At 45.1% G+C, this 23,567-nt stretch overlaps 1 long non-coding RNA gene across 1 annotated transcript in view; it reads right to left on the bottom strand.

Moving 5' to 3' along the window:
• Positions 1–23,567, bottom strand: part of LOC140214124 (uncharacterized) — a 76,899-nt gene that overhangs the window by 3,387 nt on the left and 49,945 nt on the right. Inside the window, exon 3 of the long non-coding RNA XR_011891057.1 lies at positions 12,673–12,752. This is a non-coding gene — a long non-coding RNA (uncharacterized lncRNA). The remainder of the gene's footprint in view (positions 1–12,672; positions 12,753–23,567) is intronic.

Below are 23,567 nucleotides of genomic sequence, written 5' to 3'. Positions count from 1 at the left end.
GCCGTGTCATGAGCGGCCTCAAAATCAGGGATGGCTCGAACTTCTACCCACTTATTCAGGTAGCCCATGGCTACAATGAGAAATTTGTTGTCATGCTTGCTCCGAGGGAATGGTCACGTGTGATCAATGTCCACGATAACGAACGGTCCGTGAGGAGGAGTGATTGGTTGTAAGTGCACCGGCTGTGACTTTGTGACGACCTTGCCAGCTTCACAAATGGTTCAGGATAACACGCAAACGTAGACATCGTCACGCATGCCAAGCTACCAAAACATTTCCTCAATGTGAGCCAGAGTCTTCTGCTGACCTACCTGGCAAGCAGAGGGGGCGTCCTGACATATGAGAATTATGGATGGTCGCATGGCCGCAGCCACCACAGGTAGCTATGATTCGGTTCTTGTACGTCAATGATAAAGAATACTACCTCGGACTGTATAAGCTGATGAAAGTATCTCGAGGTGGCACGTAGGTGCATTGGTGTCACCAGACAGGCGCCAGACGATGTTGCAGATTACGGTATCCTTTGATTGTGCAGCTCGGAGATCGAGCACTGCAAATGCAGGTGCAATGTAGTTAATAGCGACAGGGTTGCGTGAAAGGTAGTCAGCGTCTTCGTGACAAGAACCACTGTGACGAATGACTGTGTAGCTGTAGACTTGAAGTTTCACCACCCACCAAGCAAGTTTGGCATGTGGGTCTTGTTTTCGTTTGGAGCCAGTGCAGAGCAACAGTGTCAGTAAGAATAGCAAAATGCTTGCCGGAGACGTAAGGCTGAAACTTTTCAAGGGTCCAGACTACCGTGAGGCATTCAAGCACCGAAGCATGGCATCAACTCTCTGGTTCACTGAGGCGGTGACTGGCATAAGCAGCGAGCTTCTGGTTCCCTTCTGAGTCGGATAGTAGAACTGCCCCGAGGCCAAGCCCAACGGCGTCAGTGTGGATGATCCTAGGTATGTCCTTTAATAGTGTGCTATTGTCGGTAGAATGGTCAGGGCCTCCTTAAGGTAATGGAAAGCTGATTTCTGGTCAGGGCCCCGATGCCACTCCTAATTTTCTTCAGAAGTTTATTCGGTGGTGCAGCACAAGCGGCGAAGCCAGGGACGAAACCACGGAAGTAGGAAACGAAGCCCAAAGAACGATTAACTTGTTCTGCCATTTTAGGAGACGGATTGCTCTCTAAAGCCTGTGCCTTCAAAGGGTCAGGGCTCATGCCGTGGGTACTCACAAGTAGGAAGCTTCTGAATAGACAAACAAACATTTTGAAGACTTTATGCGGAGCCCACCATCATCTAGAGTGTGCAAGATGAGCTCCAAATGCCCTTGGTGCTCGGAAAACATGGGGGCGTAAACGATGATATTCAAGTACACCAATGCTACCGACCCTTCAAGTGTCCATAGACTCGGTTCATTAGCTGCTAGAACGTTGCAGGTGCAGTAGAGAGCCTAGAAGGAGGGTGGCTAAAATGACACAGGCCGTCCGGTATGATAAACGCAGACTTCTCCACGTCGTTTTTGTCGAGTATGTGCGGCCAGTAGCCGGTGAGAGGAAGTCGATTATAGTGAAAAATCTGGCCCCGTGCAGCCGACCTAAGGCGTCGTCGGGGCGGGGAAGAAGGCATACAGCCGGCTTGCCAACGCTGTTTAGGCTGCGATAGTCCACGCATAATCGCTTAGTACCGTCTTTCTATTTATTTTTTTATTGATGTGTACCCTCAGGGCCTTTTGGCATTAGTGAGGGAAGTGGGGTATACAAGAAATGAGGAGGAAATATATTAGGAGCTTATACACAATATTTGCTAATTATACAATGTTTGCTGAATGTATTATAGATACAGTAATAAAGCATGACATATATAAATAACATTATAAAGAAAACCAACAGTAGTTGGTACGAATGTTTGCTATTATACAGTGTTAGCTAGTGCTTTTCGAAAATTATCATTCTCAATAATGCAAACAATATCAGACGGAAGTTCATTCCATTCTTTTGACGTACGCGGTATAAATGAATGTAAAACAATATGTCATGTTACTTGCACCAATCCTAAATATATGCTAATGATCAGTACGGTTACCTAAGTAATATGGTCACGACATAAATTGCGGATGAAGAGTACAGTGGTGACATAGCTTATGGAAATAGGAAAGGCGCGAACTTCTTCGACGTGTTGCTAGCGGCTGAAGACCCACATTCAATTTCGTTGAAGAAACGCTCGCAATATGGTTGCATTTCCAAAGAATAAAACGAGTTGCGTTGTTCAGGATTAGTTCAAGGGAATATATTAGGTTTTATGAAAGGGGTGCCTTATAGCTGCAGCATATTCTAATTTTGACCGTAACAGGGTTTTATAACGTATTAGTTTGAATAGAGAGGAAGCACGAGAAAATTTATGGCTTAAGTATCCCGGAAAACGGTTGGCTTGGTTAATTATATACACTGTAAAAAATTTCCGTCATTATACTCATGAACAGCAGGTAAAAATACGGAACGCATGTCGTACTTCAATAATACGGCCAAAGCATTTGTTAACAGACGGGAAGTGCCCCCCGTTTTATGTTTTACGAAAATATCACTGCAATAATACAGCCGCTGCATTGTTTTGCATGAAATTAAAGTACTTCCGTATTTTCGTTATGCAAACATCCGTATTCCTGCGAGGAAAGCTTTACACGCTCTCTGGCAATAAGAGGTTGTGCTCACCAAGTTGCATCGAACAATATTTTATTGAACACGCAAGCTGTACGCATCATGATGATAGGTACTTAATGTGAGAGCTAGCCTTCTATCAAAAGGGACAATAACACATCATGTAAATATATATAGGCATCTTCTAATCCAGTCGCAGTTTGCGGCACATACGGGCCTTGAACGCTGATCATATGCGCAAATATATGTGTGTGTGTTTGCAATGTTCTCAAATTAAGTGATTTGCAGTTAATAGTACAGCATATATGTTTAAGTGAACGAAGACGCGCGGGCATACGTGTTAATGTAAACAAATTTGCGGCTCTCAGGTGCTTGTGCACTGGGAATGACATTGAGGCTCTACGCCAAAAATTGTGCGCACAACAAATCGTGAGCGGAACGCAGAAAGTGGCATAATGGCCGTAACTGCATTTACGTTTAGCAACAAATGGCCTCGAAGGGAACTGGCGGCCTATTGATCAAAGCACAACGGCCGGATGAAATTTTCGAATGCGGGATGCATTCGGGATGCATTCGAATGCGGGATGCACCCCATAGAGTGAAAGGGCTTAGCTGATCTATAATGTAGCTCGTTTAACTCATTCCCATCATATTTCCAAAATGTCTCACCTCTGTGAATAACTGTCCATTCATTGTAACACAACAATTACGCATAATCTTCACTGTCCATGCGTAGTCAGTTCTTGCGGTAAGATCTAATCGCAAAAACTTGGCGCTTCATCTTCAAACAAGGCCGGCGAGCGCGCGCGTTCTTGTACCCCAGAATAAAGATCGCGAACATGCAACGACACGTGTGCAAACTACGGGAAGGTGAATGAAGATGAAGGCCCGAGTAATGTGCTAGTACTGTGTGTACTCTCGAAAAGAAAAAAAGAAAGGAAATGGAAAGAAAAAACGTCGACTGCCGAGTTGGCGCATAGATTCAAGCTTTATTTCTTTTTTATCCAGCTTGCAGCACCATTTGTTCAATGTGCTTTCTGCATAGGTAAATATTATGACTAAACTCATTGTTTACCCGTTCATTATATGCATGAACCAGCCCAAATCATGACTACCATAGAGCTTATTGACGCACAGCAGTTCCCTGCTTTGCACTGCATTGCCACACTGGGGTTTGCTATACCCAGTAGCAAACCGTCTCGTTGACTTCCCTGCCTTTCTTCGGGTTCGATTCTCTATATGTTTTTATAAAATCCACTACCTTCCGGGAGAGAAAGCGCTCTCCTCTTTCAGAATTAAATTTCTTGTCAAGCAGTTATTTTACTGTTCCAGCAAATAAAGCAGAAATGCGAAAATGAAACCGATGTTATTTTGTTGATTTTGGTTGGGGCAGTTGGCGTGCAATGACCCACAGTCATGACGTAACCAAGGAGTACAGGAGGAATTCGTAAATATCTTGGGAAATAGCTACAAAACTTTCACAGCTACCTTGGTTCTCTCCAAGAAAAGCTTAAAGACACCTATAAAGAAAGGAGTCGAACCAGAAGACACAATTCCAGACATATCCTATTCATTCCATACTTGGAAGAAGTATTCAAGCTATGAAACTGAGAAGGCTTAGGAGTCAGTATCAACGGCGAATATCTCAGCAATGGTTTGCACATGACATTGTCCAGCGAATTGGAACGAATGATTGAGGACCTTAACAGAAAAAGCGTAAAAGTGGGGTTGAAGAATAATACGCAGAAGACAAAGATAATCATAAAGAACCGAGAAAGGGAACAAGAGCTCAAGATTGCCAGTCAGCCTTAAGAGTATTTAGAGGAGTGCGTTTGCCTCGGCCACTTACTGACAGGGCACCCTGATCAGGAGAAGGAAATTTAAAGTAGAATAAAGATATCACGGAGTACATACCGCAGACAGTGCCAGGGCCTGACGCGAAGCTGCCCGCTATGATTGAGAAGAAAGGTGCACAATACTACCGGTGCTAAAATATGCGGCAGAAACTTGGAGTTTGACAAAGTTCGATAACAAGTAATGAACCGCACAAAGAGCGATGGAACGAAGAATGGTAGGTGTAACGTTAAGAGACGGGAAAACGGCGGTATCGATCACATAGCAAATGAGGATAGCTGATATTCGAATTGACATTAGGAGATAGAAATGGAGCTGGGCCGGTAATGTTGAGCGTAGGTTAGATAACTGGCGCACCATTAGGGTTAGAGATTGTGTGCCAAGAGAAGGGAAGAAGAAGAAGAACAAAACTTTATTCGTAGAAAGAACTTCGTTGCCCCTAAAATGGGGTAACGCCGTGTGGTCGGGCCCCTATTTCAAGGCACCGCTGGCCCTCGCCATCCTTTCTGCCCTGCGGACGAGCCTGAGCTGATCCCCGAGGGCGGAGCTGGATAGCAATGCCTCCCACCTCGCTCTCGTGTTATTATCTTCTTGTTCTTCTGTGTGAGCTGTGCACTCCCATGTGATGTGGTAGAGCGTTGGTGTGCTCCCACACCACGGGCATATGTCCTTGTATGCTGTTGGGTAGTATATGTGCAATTTATGTAGGTTTATGTATGTGTCTGTTTGGAGCCTGCGTAACGTCGCTGAGTCCACGGCTGAAAGGTTCCTATGCGGGGCTGGGTAGAGCCTTCTGATTTCCCTGTAGTGTTGCAAGATCGCTCTATAACTTGGATCGATGGGTGTCGGGTCATCCACCATGTTGCCATAGACAGCTCGGCAATTAGTAAAACCTCGAGCCGCCTCATCTGCATGGAGGTTCCCAGTAACACCCTCGTGTCCCGGGGCCCATGTTATCGTTTGGGTATACCTGACGTCAAGGTCTCTGTTGATTTCGGTAAGTATCCGGCGTGCCCTCGCGCCGATCTGTCCCCTCTGATAGTTCCTACATGCGGCCTGAGAATCTGTGACTATTGTTAGTGGAGCATTGCGCTCTATGCCTTCTCGTATAGCTAAGGCAATGGCTATCTCTTCGGCTTCTAAGATGGTTGCTCGGGAAACCGAAGCACAGGCCGTGATTTTCCCTTTACGGTTTACGACAACTGCCACCATGTTCTTTGCGTTGGCCCGATATGGTGAAGCATCCGTGAATCGTGCAGTGTCCAAGTATTTTGTTGTTTTGTCTATGTATTCTGCTCTAGCTTTTCTCCTTCCTGCGTGTAATGTCGGATCCATGTTTTGTGGTATTGGTGATACCCCATACAAAGCTCTAATCTGGCAGGGTAGACCTTTGGCGTTTTGGTATATTTGTATGCATTCTCCAAGGCCGACTCTTAGAAGAAGAGCTCTGCCGACTGTCGTTTGCGCCAATCGACTCCTCTGCGCTATGAGTTGGGCCTCAGCCAGCTCATGAAATGTATTGTGGAGGCCGAGGGCTAGAAGCTTCTCATTTGAAGTGTTGCGTGGCAACCTCAGGGCTGTCTTATATGCCATCCTTATTATTGTATCAGCCTTTTCTTCTTCCTCCCTGTTCATGGTATGGTAAGGTAGGGAGTACATTAGTCTGCTAATGACCAGGCTTTTCACCAGTCTGAGGGTGTCTTGTTCCCCCATTCCTGTCCGATTATGAGCCACACGGGCTATCATCCGGTTAATTTGTTGCGTTGTGTTTCTGATCGTGTTTAAAGTGTGTAAACATCTGACATTAGATTGCAGCCACATCCCCAACACTCTTACTGTTGACCTCTCAGGAATAATTTTCCCGTCCAGCCTGATTTCGAGTTTGAGTCTCGGGTCAGTTCTTTGTTTTTTGGTTTTTGTGAGGCGAATGAGTTCTGACTTCTCCGCAGAGCACTGGAGTCCTCTTTGTTGCGTATAGTTTTCTATTATATTGGCTGCCCGTTGGAGCTTTTCCTCCTTCTCTCCCAAGTTGCCCTTGGTTATCCATATCGTTATATCATCCGCGTATAGGGAATGGTGGACGTCGGGGATTTCTTTGAGTTTTTTAGCTAGTCCAATCATGGCTATGTTGAAGAGTGTAGGCGAAATCACCGCACCCTGTGGCGTTCCTTTGTTGGGAGGATGGATGACTTCAGATTCATCGTTTCCTACTTTTATAACTGCTGTTCTCTGGTTGAGGAAGCTTCGGATGTACTGGTACGTCCTTTGACCGCAGCTGGTCTCTGCAAGTCCATCCAGTATCCCTTTGTGACTTACGTTGTCGAAGGCCCCTTTTATGTCGACAGCCATGACAATGTGTTCTCCGGCCTTGGGGACGTTCGTTAATACTTCCTCCTTTAAAAGCAGGAGTATGTCCTGTGTTGACAGATGTGGTCTGAAGCCAAACATGGTATCAGGCATTAGGTTGTTTTCTTCAAGATGACGTTGGAGTCTAGTGTTTACTAATCTTTCGAACACCTTTCCTAGACATGATGTAAGAGAGATGGGTCTAAGGTTGTCTAAAGTAAATTTCTTCCCTGGTTTTGGAATCATGATTATCACAGCGTGCTTCCATTGCTGTGGTATCGTTCCTTTGACCCAATGGTCATTTATAAAGTTCGTAAGGGCTGTTATGGCTTCATCATTCATGTTTCTAATCATGGCATTTGATATTTGGTCCGCCCCTGCCGCTGTGTTCCGTTTTGTACTGGCAATTGCTGCTTTAACTTCTGCCACCGTGAAGAGTTCATCCATTTCTGGGTTTGGGTGTCCGATGTAATCAGCTTGGTATGGGGGTATCGGGGCTTTGTTACCGAAGCATTTTCTATGGACTGCCTGTAGGAGTTCTTCTTTTGTGCCTGGGTAAGAGTGCAGCAATCTCTCCAAGTTCTTTTGTCCCTCGCGTCTGGTTTTGAGCGGGTCAATCATTCCTCTGAGGATGTTCCACGTTTTTGCCGTCCCTAGGGTTCCATTAAGTGATCCGCAGAAGCGTTCCCAGTTGGCTGTTGTAAGCTGATTAGCATATTCCTCGGCCTTCTGGGTTATTTCTTTGATTTTCATTTTGAGTTTGAGGTTGCATTTCTGTCGCTTCCATCTTTTGGTCAGGCTTCGTCTTGCATCCCACAGATGCAATAGGTGAGGGTCCACTTCAGGTGTTTTGTCTGTCCTGGTGATGGTTTTGGTATGTTTCTGCTTTATATTTCGTATGCGTTCGCACCAATTATCTAAATCATTTATGTCCGTGGTATGTTCTTTAAGCGATTCTCTGTACGCCCGCCAGTCTGTTATTTTAGCTGTACCTATTTATTTGCGGATTTGAGCTGTGCGGATTGTGGTGCTTATAATGCAATGGTCACTTCCTAGATTTTCGAGGGTGTTGCACCACTCCGCATTTGGACAATTTTTGGTTATTGTTAGGTCCGGACTTGTGTCTGCGGAGATACTATTCCCTGTTCTTGTTGGCATTGCAGGGTCTGTTAGAAGTGTCATGCCGAGTGCTTCTATTTGTCCCATGATATTTTTGCCTTTGTTGTTCTGGGTTGGATACCCCCAGCTTGAGTGCCTGGCATTAAAATCCCCAACTATCACGAGAGGTCTCCCCTTCGCTATTGTTGCTGCCTCTTGAAATAGTTTGTCGAACGTTGCTCTTTTCTGACTAGGCGGGCTGTAGACATTAATTATGAAGGCGCTCTTTCCTCTGGTGCCTTTATATGTGATTTCTGTTATTATATGCGGAATGTCCGTTCCTTCTATGGATTTGTGACATATCGCCGTTACTTTCTTGTCCACCAGTGTTGCGACCTTCCAGTTTTCACCTTCGGTATTGAAGGTTTCGTATCCCTGTAATTTTGGGTTTGTTCCGGCTTCTTGCAATGCAATGATAGCTGGTGATCTTTTTTGTGTCGTCACCAGCTGCGACAGTTGTCCCATTTTACGCCGGAACCCGCGGCAGTTCCACTGCCATATTTCGCACTCTTCGGAAGCGTGCTTTTGATGTTTAGGCATTGTGTGTCGCCTGGGTCATGGCCGACAAGCCTGGCCTGTTGTATACTTTCTCTGCTTTTTCTCTTATGCTGCTGCCTGTGGCGTGTTTTCTCAATGCTTTCGTAAATTCTATTTGTTGTGCCTGGATTTTCTTGTCCAGAGCTTCTAGTTTTCGATCTACCTGAACCATCACCTGCTCTATGATTGTGGGTATAACTTCTTTTATGGTTTCTTTCAATATCGACAAGCTAATTACGGTGTCGCCTTCTAAATTCGGTAGTTTCTGTCCTTTCTGTCCTATCTGGACTGGTTTAGGCTCTCGTTGTGGTTGCTGCATTTGTTGCTTTTTCAATTCCCTATTTTCTCTTTCTAGGTCTCCTATTCGCACTCGCATTAGCTCTAGTTCGTGTTCTAGGCGTGTGAGTTGTGTTGTTTGGTGTGGGGGTTGGGAGGCGATTGCTGCCCAGCTCACCTTGTTTTTGCCTTCCTTGTTCAGCGTCTTCTTGCTCTTCTGCTGTTGTTTTGTTGTTTGGCCCCTCTCTTGGCCACTGTCCCTGGAGTTGGAGCGGTCTCGGGAGCTGGACCTGGATCGGGAACTGGATCGGGACCTGGAACGGGCCCCATCTGGTGATGCAGAGTCCTCACGGTCCGTGCTGAACCAGCGTCTCTTGAGGATTCCGTTGGCTTGTGGTCGGCGTAGCTGTTGCGACAGTGGTGGCCTGCCCCTTTGGGGGACCCGCTTGAGTTTCTTGGTGCACTCCGATGACGCCGTGGGATGAGCCCCCCCGCACAGGGCACACTCTGGATCACAGGTGTGGTCCTCAGGAGGGTCCCTTAGCCAACAATTGCTGCACGCCTTTGCCGTGGGCGTTGGACAAACGTCCGTTCTATGTCCCTTGCTTTTGCACAGTTTGCAGTATTGTCTCGTGGGCTGATAAGGCACACATGGCATTTCGCCACCGTAATAGTAGACGAAGCGTGGCACTATCGGTCCATCAAACGTTATCACTGCGGTTTCAGACTTGCCGAGCATCCGGGCTTGGACGATTGTCACTCCTTGAGTGCGCACTCGGAGATGGCTTAAAAGTTCCTCTTCTGGAGTTTCGCGTTCCAGTCCGTGTACCACTCCTTTAAGGTACCCTTCAGGGGTGGTTATGTAGGTGTTCATCGGATGTTTAGTGCCATTGAGCTCCAGCGTTTTGATCTTCACGATCTTCTCCGCCACTTGTTCGTATGGGGTACTTACAATGATTATGTTTGACCCGTTGCGGAGGCGAAGCAGAAATTTATCGCTCCTGCAGGTCTCCGGGTCGCCGCTTGCATGTTCTATCGCTCGCGCAACTTCGTAGATTTTAAGTTCTTTTACAACCAGCCCTGGCTTGGGACGCATGATAATTTTCATGTCATTTCTGGGCAGCGGCGCCGCGCGCGTTCGCCGTCGGGCTCTTATAGACGCTACGCCGCGTTTAGCTCGCTCTCCTGCAGGCGCCCTGGCAATGCAGCTGCTGTTGCCCTCACCGCCGCCTCGAGCTCCGCTGTCATCAGTGGCTGCTCGCAATTGTTTTCTTAAACCTTTTCGTTCTCGCAAAGATAGTGCAAGTTGCCACTGACCGTTCTTGGCTTCGTCGTCTTCCCTTGCTGTGTCTTTCTCCTCGTTTTCGTCGGCGTCGCTGGTTGATTCCCCCTGTGTCACCTCGTCAGGCGAGAGGAAGTCCTCTTCAGCGTCGGCCGCAGATCCCGCTTGGGTTTCGATGGCTTGGTCATCCGTGTCCATGGTGTCCTGGGCTATTTCCGGGTCGTTGTCCGTTGGAAGTTGGGCCGTGGCGGCGCTACGCTTGGGCCGGGAGCTGACTGCCGGGGGTCCGCGCTCCGCTACGCCGTTAGGCTTAGCGTGGCGGGCCGGCATGCTCGGGCGGTGGTCTTATCTCCTTGGAAGAAACCGGGTCCACTTGTCAAAAAAGGGGGTATCAGCGGGTTCCTGGTGTCTTCCTACACAAATCCTACGAATTCCGTGGTGGTCACATGATTTTGACCGCTACTAGGCAGGATTATTGACAGAGCCGATGCGAACACGTCTGCACTCCTCGGCGCCACCTGGCGTCCAAGAGAAGGGAAGTGCAGTCGAGGACGGCAGAAAATTGGTGGGGTGATGAAATTATGAAATACATAGGCGCTAGTTGGAATCGGTCGCCACAGGAGAGGGGCAATTGGAGATCGCAGGGAGAAGCCTTCGTCTGGCAGTTGACATAATATAGACTGATGATGATGATGAATCAAAGAAGCAGGATGTCTGTGAGTGAGCTCCTGATGAACAATTTGCGATGTGTTTAACGCTGCTCAAATCATGGATCCGGGACCTAAAAGATGTGTGTCGTAATCCGAACGCAGTTCTCGCATATTTGCCGCTAAATCGCCAGTGAATTTTTGATAGCCACTAATGTGACTAGACGTCCACTCCACCCTCCAAAGGAAAAAAAAAATGCGCTCATTCAGCGATAAAGGTATGAGCGGTCTCCGAAGCGACTAAGCATACCGAAGTTTTTCTACCATTCAGGGTGCTTTTTGTCCTAAAGCTATATCCTGAATTTTTAAAAGGTCAGAATGAATCATGGAATGCGACATGCAAAATCAATCTTGCGGTGGTTCATTGTTCATAGTGGACATCAGTACTCCTGGAAAAGACAACTAAAAAATTGTATGGCACAATGTTTACTAGCTACCGCTATCATACTCTCGTCTCAGGTATTTTTGATGCCTGCAAGCAGATCATGACTTGCGGAATGGTTTTCAACTGCGCCTATTTCTAATCCCTATGTAGATTATGCTCGCGGTCCTGCGCAGTGAAACGTTTTTGTGCATCCCTAACGGTACAGGTGTTAACCATAGGAAAAACTACAACCCTCGCGTTGCAAAATGTTTGTACTCTATGTGCCTATTCTCCGGCACGCTTGAATGCAGCCCCAACGAGGATGAGTCGAAATAAACTGGTTCATACTTTTATAAACGGATTGCGTGCTCCACGTACAACTTAGTACCATGGTATTCCCGTTACAAGCAGTCCAGCAACATATTTGATTTAATGTTTCTTTTATTATTCTTGGACGCGGAAGCACTGCTGAAATGTACAATCTGGCATTCTGACAACATGGGTTCTTGCGTTGCTTTAGGTTGAAATAATTTGACTTTACCCTGCTGTAGAAGAAACTTCGTAATAGAGAGCTATACCAAGATAACATAGTAATACTAAACGCCGTTTAAACTTGTGAACATTCGCTAACTAACTAAATTAAGAAATATATTATGACGCGAGCACAAGCAGACATGAACGGATCTCATTCGATAAGTGCTGAAACTCGCTGTGAAAACGCTGGAGTGAGGAAGTGTGGTAGCAGCAACAAATGAATTTACCTTCGGGCTGCCTCTCACTTCAACACGAACTGACCGGTAAAAAAAACTACGTACACAAGGCTACCAGCACTCGGTGCACTCTGTTCGCATCACATATGGCTTTGAAGGTAGGACCCACGGGGCCATCGCATGCGCAGCAGCCGCCTAAGTAGAACGCCTCCCCCCCACCCCCACTGCCTTGTGAACGACGGCATACGACGCACTTCCTCCCTGCTTTCCTCTCTCGCGCGCGAGATTGAGCCGCCATCATCGACTCACCCTCGCGGGCGTTCACTCGTACATACAGCATGATGTGCGCAGCGACTATGTTATCACCCTTGGACTTTACACGGAATATCACGGTGACGGCGAGGGCAGAAATTCGCCTCGGGTGTCCATGTATTCGCTATCGCAAAAATGAAACAGTCAGTCATGGGCAGCTGCTCTGATGCTAAAATGTGCGTGCAGTGTTGTCATGAAGACCACAGGTACAAGCGCACACACGTGCGCACAGTCAATTGTATGTATTATTTATTCCGTAGACAATGAATCTATACACACTGGAAATTCAAAAGCAGAAATTAGTTTTCCGGTCTCATGACTTCACGTTGCTTTATTTAGTGATTGACGATGAGTAAGACACTAAGCAGATTTGCATAACGGCATACACTGCGAACGCATTTGCTTGAGTTCTTCTACATGCACATAGGACAATCGAATCAACGTCAAGGTTGTGCAGAAAGGATGGTATAGTTTCTTACCTTTTTCTTTGATGTGCCTAACCTTCATCTCAGGCCCTGTGGTACCATTGGAGAGCTCGGCAATTAAGCGTTCGTTCTTCCTTCAGAAAAGAGGAGTCAAGGACAACGAAGGGCAAGATATTAGTGTTTTAAATCGACGACTAGTGTTTACTGTGACTTTTCGAGTAATTGTTCAAGATATAATATTTCGATGGCCCGCATAGTGACCAAAGTATGTTGCTCATAGGTGCGACCTGCAGTTACTTGAAAAGTAAGGACACATTCTGACAACGAAAATTGTCTGCATATTGCCTCTGAAAATCGGCGACCCAATTGGTAAGCCATAACGTTTTGAAGAGAGTTATACAAATTATGATAATGGTTTTATCGCCCATGTAATCCTCTTACATAGGCATACTAACTAAATTAACAAGCATGATATGAAGCACACACAAGCAAACATGAGCAAATCTCAATCGATGACCGCGGAAACTCGCTGTAAAAACGCTGCAGGGCGGAAACGCGACAGCACCAACAGCGAGGCAACTGACCTTCGTGCGCGTCTCACATCAACGTGAACTAAGCTTCGAAAACATAGCGCGCGGCGGGCTCTGTCCCCGCTGCAGATGAGTTTAAAGTTAAGGCCCAACCACACGCGGTGAATCGTGCGCGCCTGGCTACGCGTCACGCGTCTGCGAGGCCGTACGCGCCTGTCCTACGCGTCTAGAGAGAGCAGACGCGCAGGAATCGCGCGCGTCAAGGAGGTCTTGATCTTGGGTGTCATTTTGAGCGCACGCGGCGGAAGTGGCAGCTTGTGCACCGACGTCACGTGGGCCGCATGTACACTTCCGGCGGTTCGGAAAGGTTGTTGAAGTTTCGGAATCGTGCGGAGACGCGAGGAGTCTGGTTTCGTGTCGATAGAGCACAGATGCTATGGAGGCGATCAACAACGAAGCGCAGATCGCCTGCGTTGAGGCTCGACCTGCGCTTTGGTAGCAGGTGAAACACAAGCGCCACAAGAACAAGCACATGACGAGGTGGTCGTGGATCGTCATGCCCAACGCTGCCCAACTGGTAAGTGCTCGGAATTTTATACGGGCGTCATACCGGAACAGTTTCAATCGCGATCGAGCCTGATCGGGATCAGATTTTCTGATCATGACTGCCTGTACTGCGAAATCTGCGTAGGACCGATCGTGATCGAGAAATTTGATCGCGCTCGATCGCGATCGAAAGGCTGTGTTGCACTGGTATAAGCTGCCTCTCTCATTAGCCGACTCGAAGATGTGTAAAACGCGTTTCATCTGTGCAGATGACGTTATCACAGCGCTGCAGAAGTGATGGAAGTCCGTGGGGAATAAATTTCGGCGCCTGAGAAGACGTTTCAGAAAGAAGAGAGCCGCGCCGTGCCAGACGACGTTCAGGACGACGTCATCTGGCTGTTTTTCGACCAGATGACGTTCCTGCGCTACTCAGTGGAGTGTAGACTGTAAGTAATCTTGAAGTTTCCATCGTAGCCAGCGTGTTACAAATGAAACACGGAATTCTAGTGCTTTTCCTTTACGACGTTGACCGGCGATGCCGCATGTTTGTATTACAGCTGGCAATGCACCGCACTTAGGGAATCGACTCAAGATTGTGCTTACACAAGTAAATCGACGCGCAGTATGCATTATATTCAGCTTTGTCTAATTGGCGATAAAAGAGTTGTGCGGCATCGCTGCTCCGATTATCGCATATTTCGTTAAATGTGATCCGGTATGGGGACATATAAGCAGTACAAGGATAGCTTTGTATATTTATTTATTTAGGTACCCACAAAGCCAGTTTGGCTTTGCAGTGGGGAGCAGAGAAAGCAGAAATACAGGTACAAAATAAAAAGTAAAATAGCGCATAAAAACCTAACTATAAAGCATAAGAGAAGTACAGAGAATATCACATACAATCTAGCAGGATGAATAAAAAGGGCTTGCATGATGGACACACCAAAACAAAACACAAAAGATGCAAGTGGTTTCTTTTGATTCTGTGCACTGATCCTAGAAGGTAGCGTGCAAGTCAATGGTCAGTATTTAACCGAGTATTGAATGTTGCTATATTCACGTGTGTCTTGGGCACTGCAATGAACAGCTTTAATTTTGCATTTTGTTGCTTGCCAGCAGTGTGCAAATCGGTGCTTCATCACAGACCCACAAATATTACCTAGCTTGCTTAGGGATTCATTCAGTGTCATCATGCTGTAGGAATAAATGCACGATAGTACTGACGACATTGTCAGCTGTGTAATTGTTATTTCTTTTTGTGTCTGCTCAGCAGTGTCCTTATCTAATTAGCAGCCTGCGATTATTCTGCAGAGCCCAGGTGCTGTGGTTACTGGTTTAAGCGAAGCTTTCACTATGTTTGTGGAGAACGCTGTTCCTGCTTAGCAAAATTTCCAAGGAAAGAGTACATGATCCAGTTAAACACATTCGCACTGTGCAAAAATGATTATTGAAATTACATGCCAAAATCACAATCTAGTTACATTATTATAATTGGTATTTGCACAACGTCCAGTACTGGTCACTCGTGCAAGACAGTAGCCAATAGTCAGCTGGGATGACAATGGTTCAACGACTACATTAGTATCACTACAAGGCATTCAGTAAGAGCTATTTGGCAAGACAGTAAGAGCAGCGGTGGGAAAGTCCAGAGAAGAGGCAAAAAAAGCTTAGCTTTAAGAAACCTTCTCGAAGGGTTTGCTCGCTAAGATCAGCTTTACTGGGCCAAAACACCCTTTACAAGGCAGATGGCAAAATGACAAACATTACTATACGTTAGAAGAGTTAACTGCTGGGCTACTTGGTGATCTTGCATACTGAAAAGATTTTGCGCCAAAGAACAACACAAACAAGAAAGACGACGGCACCACAGAAGACGACAAAAAAGACGACGTGGTGTCGTCGTCTTTCTTGTGTGTGTTGTTCCTTGGCGCAAAATCTTTTCAGTGTTACTATACGTACCTTCCTAAATAAAAACTACAAATGCAATAACTACTACGCACACTGCTTCAAACTGTGTTTAGACGTACATTCAGCTAAGAAAAAAACAGTTTAGAATGAGATGAAGTTTACAAACAAATGAAAGGAAAACAAAGTTACAAGCCAAGAACGTTTAGAGTAGAAAAACTAGAACAGGAGAGAGCCTAATGCTAAAGCAAGACCTAACAATACTACTACTCTATGTTTAGAAAGTGCAAGCTTAGGTCTTTCGACATGAAATACATTAAGTGGTTTTACTGATTAAATGTAGTGGAATGCTTGCTGCTAATTATTTCAAAACTGAAACATTCCAAATATCATGCACTGTTTTGAGTAGAAGTTATCACTACGCTTTAGGCATGCAGATCTCACAAGAACTGCTTAAATGCATCACAAGCAAAAGCAGAAAAAGATACAAAAGCTACACTTAAGCCCATGCAGAAACTGTTCATTCTGGTTGTGTAGGCAAGCCACTTTTGTCTCTACAAAACTGACTCAGAGCTTCGGCGTTCTCGAATAAATTCGCACATTAAAACAAATGTGCACGGATTTGAACCTTCATATATTTTTGCGTTCAGACTGGCACATTATTTACACATTGACAATATGTGCAAACCTTATTATGATCACATGCAGGATGTCCGCCAACTTTCCACCAGTGCCCCCATCGAGTGAGGAGGGAAGTGCTGCAGATATCTTAATGAAAAAGCCCCTCAGCTCTTCTTTTTTGTTGATTTTACATTGTGTTGTATCCATATTTTTGTGCAGTATTATTCAAGAATTTCATAAAGCTGATATCTGTGGGCCTGGTTGGTTGGCCATTGCTGCTGTAGATATGTGTGAACATGTTTTAGCAACACACCTACGATAAAGAAGCAAGCACTGACTTGCACTAAAGGTTTGTTGTTGCAAGACAGGTGTTTATCGCTTTCATCTGTCTTTACTTATTCAGCCTGTCTTGCAGCAATGAAACTTTTTGAGTTCACCACCTGTGCATGTAGAGTTTGTGCATGCATCTAGAGATGCCTGTACATGCCTGTAAAGAAAAAGAAATGTAATGGACCTTCAACCAGTCCCCATTGAAAATTTCGGTTATATGCTGCAAGTTCTAAAGCCTGTCCGGGCGTTCCAGCAGCGTAAGCATTTTTCAAACTGTTTTATTATTCTTAGAAGAGGTAGCAGAAAGGGAAATGTCTTGCCACCACACAGCCAGGAGGCGAGGTTCACTGCCAGCATAGACAACCTCTACCTCTCCAACAACTATCATCCACAAGCCAAATTCCTTGCTTTTTTTGGTGTTCCGTGGCTCAGTTCCAGAGTTGGTTTTGCATGTTCTGCATTGGATGTTTGGGCAAAGTATTTGTACGTAATCAGTGACATTGATGGCAGTGCGTAAATGAGACATTTATACGTATGACCCTGCTTCTCTGGCAGGAAGCAGGGCTACCTGACGGGAGCCGTGCATAGCATGTGAGCTTTAAAAAAATTCTTAAGCTGAAAAAAATTTAAGGAATTTCTGCGGCTGACGTGCTGTTCTGCACTTGTTTAATACTTTGCAGGCACGATCACCACTATACGACTTACGCACCACTTCAGAGTCTAGCCGCCTCAATCCCCACACAGTAAGCCAAGGCAACGTCTTTTATGTCTTGCCCGGATGCCAAGTAGCTTGAATGCAAGTTGAAAAAAAATTAGTACCTATGTCTAAATTGTTTGCATACTAATTGCAATTGCATTCGCATTTACAATTTGCATACTTGACAATGATCTCCATGGCTGTGGGGGCCCTTTTTGGGTGACATACGATCAAAATTCATTTGTGTAGGTTAGCTACTACCTTTGTTTAGTACTACATGTACAAGCATTCCTCAGTGCATGTTTCACAGGTTGCGCAAGGTCAAAAGCACTGAGGTAGCTTTTGTGCGATGCCATTCGATGGGAGTTCTTTAAGTTAGCCATAACTGCTACACTGGTGAGGCACTAAGTTGAAAATTTGTCTCTGTGATCATGTGATCATTTTTCTTCTGGTATTTCTTTTCACGCGCATTGTCAGGACCTTCATTACTATTTCTCGTTTTGTATCAACATTTTGTGTCCCATTTTTTATTTGTTTATGAGTTAATAAATATGTAGTTGTGTATAATTAACTAGATTATGTATTAGTATTTTTGATGCAGGCTCATTGTCAGTCGTTTCATTCTTTCTTTTGTTTTGCTTCGATGTTTTGTGACCCCTTCCTGATTTGGCTTCCAAAAGGCGGTGGGCAGTATTATGTAAATGAAACAAAATAAATGATACATTAAATGACAAAGAAACGGTGTTCTGTATTCCTGCAATCGGACATTATTACTCTAGGGGCAACCATCCTTTACAATCCTCAATGCTACAGCAAGTCGTTCTCCAGGCTCCAGGGGTTTCCCGAATGTGGTGCTGCCGTGTGAGATCCTCTGCGACAAAGCTCAATAGCTTGTCAAAAAGCTGTGGCGTCTTGCGAAAGAACTTGTAGAAAAATCCATGGTCATCCTGACGTATTCGTTGCATCTCTAAAAATTTGTGCATTATTACTTGGCAGAGGGACCGACACACACGCATAGCCACTAACACACACACGCATAGTCACTAGCCATGATTAACTTTACCCCCTGCTTTGTTTATATGCTTGAATACGAACTGTGTGTTGGCAAAACAGGAGAGCCAGTCAACGGTATATTAAAGAAAAATCGTGCGGCAACTGCCAAAAAACTTCCAAAAATAGTTGCACAGCATTTAAACCTTCCAGGTCACAATTTAATTACATTACACTTCATATTCTACAGTCACACTTCTGAGAGACAGAAAATATAGGAAATTCTATCTCATCCACAAGTTTCATATATGACAACCAAGATGCGTAAAAAGGTGTTCTTGAATCTACGTGCTATACCAATGGCACAAATATAACTAGCAGTCCTTAACTTTTGTAGGGGTGTGCTAATACCGAAAAGTAGATTTATAATAGAATATCGAATGAAGTGAAGAAAAAATAAGCTGGATATCAAATAAAATATCGAATAGCAGGAAATGTATTACAAAACTTAATCCTTAAATATTTTGTGCAAGAGGGTGCTACCCAACTTCTGTATAAACAGTATGGTCTACTGTTAATAATGAAGGAAGCTCCAAATTAGTATTACAGATTGTCTGTTAAATAGAATCAAGTGCTTCTTCCTCTCTGAAGCTGAAGAATCAGTGACGGTATGTTGTGCAGCATACACGGGTTAGACAGACGGCTGTTGAAACGTGAGGTGTCACCAAGTATCCAATATACGATCTGTGTGTTTCCGGCGGCTAATCAGCCCGATCTTCGCCTATGCTTTCGCGCTTTCCGAACTACACCCTGCTCTTCTCGTTCCCTCTGTTCGCATACGTCACGTTATTGTTTCGATCGGTGCTGTCAACCTGGACGAACCTTGTACCGACGACGCGATGCTGTTCTGCGAATTGGGCGTTCGCGCGCTGCGAGTACGATCCCCGCATTGCTACTGTAACCATTTCACTTATGTCTCCTACATGGGCGCACTTGAAAACGCCGATAAGTAATTGCTGTCCCGATGAAGGTAAGTCCCCATGTCCAAACACTGGCTCCTGGTTCTAGCACTGTGGATCATCGAAAGGAAAGAAGTTACTCACAGCCGTAAAGTCCTCCTTCCTTACGCAGTTGAAAGACTGGCCGGACACTCCAACGTCGCCGCAGACGCTTTCCTCGCTCCCGCCGCCTTTGCAAGAGCAGCCGCAGCAAAAGCTTCTTTCTCATGTGGTACATTGCGGGAAGAAAACGCCGATGCCGGCGAAACAAGCGGCTAAGCAAAAGCTCGACAGCAACGTCGTGTGTGGTCGCGCGCAGATTTCAGCTGCAGTCGTGGGCAAGCAGACGCTATCGCGCGTGATGTTGATCATTTATGTAGCTTTTCTTGACATAAGGACGTGTAGATAAAAACGGCGTGCATTTATCTACTTAAAAACAATGTACTAGCTCTAATATTGATAAATTAAATAAAAATGGCTGGCCATAATGAAATTAAGGATAAACTTTTCTCAAAGCCTAAGACGAACGTTTCCGCCATCGCTGGTCTGTCAGCCCTGTGCTGCGCGCAGCGAAGCGTACATGTGTGCGCGCCCGGACCGCCTGGAATAGAATCTGCCCTTTCCCTACCCTCCCCCGGAGCCTGGCGCGCGATGGAAGACGGTGCGCTTCTTTCCCATTCCCTCGTTTGTGTCCTCGAGACTGAGCCACGATCGCCGGCTCAAGCGTGTTTCACATGATGCGATTTTCGTCGCACCGGAAGTGCGATTTCCGTCGTTTGCGATGAAAATCGCAGCCGCAGTGCCGACCCCCCGATTTTCGGCTGCGACCAACCGGTTGGTCGCACAGTCGCACTGTCGCACCGATCGCTGAGATTTTCCGTCGAAATTGCGCGGAGAGCTGTCAACGGAGCTATTTCGCCGGTTTGTTTTGGAAAATGACGCCTCGTACGACAAGTGCAATGCGCGGAGACGTGGATCGTCGAATTCGGTACGTACGCGAAGGGAGAATAAAAAAACTTGTACCGCAGATTGCATTCTCCGATTGCTATGCGTTTGTTGACACGCTACACAGCAAATGAAGTGCATTTTCACGTTTGCTTCGTACGCCTTTGCGAGTTGTCAGTGCTAGGAGGTGTTCGATCCCCAGCAGACGACGAGGTCGTCACAATGTTCTTTTGTAAAATCGCGCTTACGGAGCAGCTTGAATTATTTCAGCCTCGGCAAGGGCAAATGACAAGACAGCAAAGTACCCGAAGTTTCAACGTTGCGCTGAACGCGGTACCGTTCAGTTGCATTTTCTTGTCGGTTTTCAAGCATGAATTTCCCGATGCATCTTGAAAGCTTATCTTGCCTCTTATTAAATTTGACAGAGCAAAAGTGTAGGCTATCGTAATGAATTTGCTACGATAGCATTAAATCCGTGGTTTGAATAAAATATTACATGCACGTTAAGTTGCGCCTCTTCTCTGGAGAATTTTTTTTTTCTTGCACAGAAACCAATAAACATAGACTATGTTGCGGACTTTGTATCCTTACTGCATCTGTATGAACACTTGCTCTGCAAGGTAGTTAACTGTACAGCTAGTAGATTAATTAAATTGCTTGCTATAGTGGCAAAGTGACGACGTACCCTCCTGCACAATTATGTAGAGCTCGTGCAACAATGCGAAAAGCAGGCAAACGGCCTGTTCTTGTGGGGATAAACCAGTATAAAACGACACGCTGAAGAAAAGTAAATCAAAACTGTGCAGTGAAGTCAGCCAGTACAAGCAGTTCTTGCATGTTCACAGCTGATCAAGTGTGCAGAAACATTCATGCCTTACATGTTTCTAGTAAGTTTCTAATAAGTTTGTGATCACATATATTAGTGTGTAAACCCATATAACGATATCCGCTGCGATTACTATCTTTATAAGTAATGAAATACCATGCTACTTGCAAGGACATACATCACCCGAGGATTTTAGAACAAATTTCTGCATTTAAACTATACACAATATGTTGTTTATTCAATAAAAGACCCCAAACTGGGCTTTTTTTGCAATGACAAACTTATTCCAAACTTTACTTACATATAGGGAAGAAAAAAAATTATAGACAGAAATATTGTTCTTCAATTTGTTCACCTGCCACTGTGGCTATAGCAATCTGCTGCTAACACTAGGCGAGGGGTTGATTTGCCAGCCATGGAAGTCGCATTTCGATGGGAGTCGTAGGTGAGAAAAAAAGCTCTTGCACTTAGGTTTAGTTCACCTTTTATTGAACCCTTACACTTCAAAAAGCTATTGCATAGGGGGCATGCTTATGCAAAATCTAACACCAATAGAAAGCAAAGGGCAGAATTGTAAAACAACCATCTTTCGTGATAATTCGAGTGTGTAAATATTCATTGCATCAATATGTATTGTTCAACAGCACTGCACAAATAAGCATGATCAGGTATAGCAAGTACTCTGTCAGAAAGCTGGTTCTACAGTTGTATAAATGTCAAGACATGAATGCTCATACTACGTCGCACACATAGCACAAAAAAAAACTTTTTCAAGAGTTGTCCCTTCTGGCAGATATGAGTGGGCCATAAGCAGCAGAAACTTTATTGCAGGACATTGTGTAATACCGCTTATGAAAGAATGAAGAGAGTGAAGAGGCTTTTAACAGCAGTAGCTCATGCTGCTCTAATAAGAGGAACGATGAGCAAAAACATTTCTGGTAGAGCACTTAAACAGTAACTTTCTGAAAGACAGAAAATTCCAGGTGAGAGTTGGAGGTACATCAGGCCCACACACACCAACAACACAGGCATACTACAAGAAACACTACAGCCTATGGTGTATTACAGTCTATGGGAAAGCTATCTTGTACAGAAATCAAGAATGATGCAACAAGCCCTCGACAACACGGCAGACTTTCTTGGCCAGTCTGGCCTCTCGCTTTCTGATAAGTCAGCTCATGTCGACGTCGGAAAAAAAAGAAAGACTAGAATCAAGAATTACCCCAGATTGCACATTGTGATCCACATAGCTGGGCAAATATGCCCGCAAGTCAACATCCACAAATCCTCAGCTAGTGTAAGCCCATTACGGCAGAGCCAGCACGTGGGTGAAACAATTATGCAATGCCTGGACGCAACTTCCACACCTGGTGAAAAGAATAATCTCGAAATAATGGGGGTGGACGAGTGGATACTATAGAAAATCGCAGATGCTGTGCTTTTGTCCAAGGTGTGGTACGGTATGCATTACCAGCAGCACACAAAAAAGACAACTCATCGAATACAGGCATCGGGTAGTAATAACAGGTCTTTCCAATTGTACCATGCTTGAAGACCTCTATGAGAAAGAGCTAACGAACAAGCACCTAGACAGAGTAGAGTTGCAGCCTGCAGCACAAATTCTTTGTCTCAAGAGCTCAGAACCTCGTCCCAAGATACTATGCCAGCTAGCATATGAGATGCAAAGACGACTACCCCTCCCTTCAGAAACACACCTCGGGAGTACCTGAACTTGAAACATAACAGGCCCGTACCGTGGAATATGGGGGCAAACAATTAGGCCAGGAGACTGTATGCAACTGCCAAACACACAGAGGAGGTTGCTAATCATGAAGATGCAAGCAAACATAAGGCACATATAGTACACTGATCTGGGAATAGCAGTGTAACAGTAGTATGACACTACATAAACTTAAACCCCATATAACGTTTCGACAAGTGGACTTGTCTTCTTCAAGGTCCACGTGTGGAAACGTTGTCTTCTACTTTCACCTTGTTCTCATGTTGCTCATCGTCTTGAATTTCCATCTCCTCCCTTCCGCGAGTTTTCCCCAGAAAAAGAAAGACATCTTTGAAGGATAGATAAAAATTGGTGCTTGATGCAGCCAAACATAAATAAATATGCTACAGAAAGAAAATAGAGAAAAATTCCAAGTGCAGGAAAAAATCATTACAATTGCCAATCCTGCATGCCGGCACCTTTCAAGAAACACTGTTGTTATTCCAATAGACAGACTTACAGCTTGCTTATGCAAGCACATTCTTCCAGTTCCATGCCATTGGGAAAAAAATGAGTTTCCTGGAAGGTAGCCACATGCACACTTGGTGATCACAATGTTCTTTTCCCCTGGACTTATATATCTATATGTATTTTCTCCTTTTCCCGCTTTTATGTTTGGTTTCATCAAGCACTAGTCTTTATCAGGTTTTATTGCTGTACTACTTTGTGGTAACCTTTATAGATCACTGCATTTTCACAATAAACCTTTTAATTAGAAGTTAGCATACCCTGTTCTTACTGCTTCACACTGTACATTCTTGATACATTGGCCAAATAAAAG

Source organism: Dermacentor andersoni, chromosome 11 (genome assembly GCF_023375885.2).
Source record: "Dermacentor andersoni chromosome 11, qqDerAnde1_hic_scaffold, whole genome shotgun sequence".
Lineage (NCBI taxonomy): Eukaryota > Metazoa > Arthropoda > Arachnida > Ixodida > Ixodidae > Dermacentor > Dermacentor andersoni.
Note: the sequence above shows the minus strand (reverse complement) of the source record. Positions and strands in the feature narration are given on the sequence as shown.